This window comes from Apis dorsata, unplaced genomic scaffold (genome assembly GCF_000469605.1).
Source record: "Apis dorsata unplaced genomic scaffold, Apis dorsata 1.3 scaffold_169, whole genome shotgun sequence".
NCBI classification, from domain to species: Eukaryota; Metazoa; Arthropoda; class Insecta; order Hymenoptera; family Apidae; genus Apis; species Apis dorsata.
The window spans coordinates 889,948-893,103 of NW_006263457.1; the positions used below are offsets into that span (position 1 = coordinate 889,948).

The window sequence follows — 3,156 nt, forward strand, 5'->3', positions numbered from 1 at the left end:
CCTGCAACGGCGCGCCGAAATCGCACGCGACCGATCGAAATCTCGTGACGACGATCGATATTTTCGATCGGGGAAAGATCGAACGAGAAAGGGTCCAGCCACTCTCTGAAGGGAGGCGAGAGAGAGAGAGAGAGAGAAAGAGAGAGTAGGGAGAGAGAGAAAACGAAAGATTCCCTCGGAAACTTCGATGAGCGACGTGTTATCGGCCGGCTCGATAACGTTCATCCTTTGAACAGACGTCGGGAGGCTGAGAGATCGCCAGTTTGGAACGACGTTTCGTCATCTCGTTTCCTCCCCTACCCCGTGCCTCGTGCCCGTTTATTTCACGTCCTTCTGCGTAGAACAGCGCGAGAAATCTGGACGAGACCGCGATAACCGGAGGAGAGATCGTCAACAAATTTACACGACCGAGATTGAAAACGAAATTTTAATCATCTTCTCACATATAATCATTTGCCCTTTTATCGCGAGGAGATACGTTGCATCGAAGATAAACCGCGTATTCGATAAAGTGGAAAAATAATTAATTTATCTTTCTCTCTTCTATATAAGAGAGTTTCTCTCTCTCTCTCTTTCTCGCTGTTTTTTTCTTCTTCTTCTTTTCATTATTATTATTATTATTATTATTATTATTATTATTATTATTTTCTATTTTGCCATCTGACGAAAATTTTCAACGATATTGGGAAGAGTGGTATCGTTCCTATCGGGCATTATCACTTTCGTCGCGATGTGCCTCGCGTTTGCAAGCAACACGACGCGCCAGAGATCACGACTTATCGGCATGCACACGTTTCTCAACAGCAATCTGTGCCCGCGATAAGCCGATATCTTTTTTCGGTAGCTTCGAGCTTGGCCGCCTTTTATCCCGGAAGGTGGCCTTCGGACGTCGTAATTGCGGCCATTATTGCGCCTCAAGAGTCGCAAAGTTTTCCTCTTGCTTTTTATCCTCGCAACAATTGCAACGAGCGTACGCCCGTTGAAACAACGAAAGATACACGAAAAAAAAAGAGCACGTGCGATAAAAGATTATTTTCCCTTCTCCTTCTCTCATAAATGTATAATTCGATTCGTCTCTCGAATCAACTTTATTTTCAACTAGATAAATCTTAGAAAAGAAAAAAAAATGTCTTTCGCTTTATCGGACAATTCCTTCCACTCTCTTAATCTTGTTAACCGTACATTGCATCATCCCTCGAACACGATTCTTTTCTATCGCTCTTCGGATCCGCCATTCGATCGAGTATCGATACGGTTTCTTCCTCGCTGCTTAAATATTCGTAGCCAGCTTTGAATACATCGAATAAAGGAGAGCTAAGAATTTAAAAAAAAGAAAAAAATCCCTTCGTTCTTCCGGATCGAATTTATTCACGATCGAAGCTCGATGATCTTAAGTTTAAGAAATTCCTCCTTCCTTCCTTCCTTCTTTCCATTACGAAGAAAGGAGGTCAAAAAAAAAGTGCGAAAAGTAGGGAGCGAGGAAGGAGAAAGAAAGCAAGCGCCAATATCAGCGCCTAGGCAGGAAGCTGCTTTTTGTAATGGCGGGATGTGGCTCTTTTTTGGCCTTTCAACCGGCGGCTTTCAGGGCCTTCCACCGTGGCAGATAATGAACGAGCACCCTTGCACCAACGTACACGCTCTCTCTCTTTCTCTCTCTCTCTCTCGCTCGCTCGCTCTTGCGTTACTACTACAACCGTTACGTCCCTCCCCTCACCCCGACGGCCACTCTCGATTCACCTCCTCGGCCACGATGTCAACAGGTGGGCACGCGGATGCGACCTAACCAACGAGGCTGGCCTCCTGTCGATTCGATCGTCCGCGACCTCCTCTCCTCTCCTCTCCTCTCCTCTCCTCTCCTCATCAGCCCTGTTTGTCGAGGAGCGGCACACTCCACTCCCCGTCGTGTTCCCCGTCGCGCGTTCCGCGCAACCGACGGGGAAAAAGTATGCGGCAGGAANTGTGGCACTCGCGTGACACACAAAAGACGATGGCGGGATAGATAACGGAAGAGAAACTTCACGCACTGACTGCCACCGCGCATCGGGAGACTCGAGAGACTCGAGTTCGCGCGGAGTCGACTGAAAACTCGACTCTTTTTTCTATTTGAATTTTCCATCAGAACGTTCTATTATGATTATGTTTGAATTAGAATGATCTGAGAAGATATTAGTTCGATCTCTGAAAAATTCGATGAATTTTCACCAAGATTGAAATTTTGAACGTGTTTCGAGAGAGTTATGTACAGGAGATGATGATAGGCGAATGAAGTGTATCGAGCGAGGTAAATTTTTTTCTATCTACATCTTCGCCGTATCTTGAAACCGACCACGCCACATGTAACGTGTACAATTTTGGACGAAGTAACAACAATGATTACGATTATGATTTACGGCCGGTCGTTGATCTAATCGTGCACATGTCGCTCTTCGCTGAACCATCATTAATAAAGCGTTAATTGACCACGAATACAAGGGAAATATCAGTAAAGATATTGCGTTAAGCGCATCTCGAGCCATTCCAAGATATTCTCGGACTAAGAATAGTGTTTCGATCCACAAAGTTCATCCGAGTCCATCCGAGTCTTTGAGGTACAAAGAGAGCCGATGATCCTCTCTCTCTCTCTCTCCCTCTCTTCGACACATGTGCCGGCTACTTGTATCGGTCACAATAAATCCGCGTCAATAAACTTTTTCTTTCCGATTAGATTCGACTGGGTGGAAGGCTGGTTTAATCGCGACGAAACGAATCGGCGTGTCGATATCGATCGTAGATCGAATCGTTATCGATCCAATCGATCGTAACCGTCCAGCCTTCTTATCGGCGAGACACGAAGCTGGGGAGTCTAGTCTCGCGACGCCATCGCGGATAATAACGATAAGGTGCGCGCGCGCGTGTTTTTCAGAGGGAATCAGCGTTAATGGATGTTTTCACGCGCTGCATCGCAATGATAGATAATTTCGCATCGCGGAATTATTGACAGACATCGAGTTTTAATTCGTTTTTAACCCCCTCCCTTCGCACCCCCGTACTCTCCTCTTCCTTCTTCAACCGTCAACGGCCGCCACGACGTGCTCCGCTTTCTCTCTTACGAGCTGGAAAGCTTTCACTCGGCGCGCGCGCTCCTCTTCCTCGCTTTCTGTAACGATATCGGGGGGG

General features: G+C 46.5%; 1 protein-coding gene and 1 long non-coding RNA gene across 2 annotated transcripts in view; both read right to left on the reverse strand.

The window, feature by feature from the left end:
- Window positions 1-1,711, reverse strand: part of LOC116185391 — a 13,263-nt gene extending 11,552 nt beyond the window's left edge. The window contains exons 1-2 of the long non-coding RNA XR_004150231.1: window positions 1,701-1,711; window positions 1,637-1,641 (exon numbers count right to left, since the gene is read on the reverse strand). This is a non-coding gene — a long non-coding RNA (uncharacterized LOC116185391). The remainder of the gene's footprint in view (window positions 1-1,636; window positions 1,642-1,700) is intronic.
- Window positions 1-3,156, reverse strand: part of LOC102678577 (zinc finger protein ush) — a 181,966-nt gene that overhangs the window by 159,315 nt on the left and 19,495 nt on the right.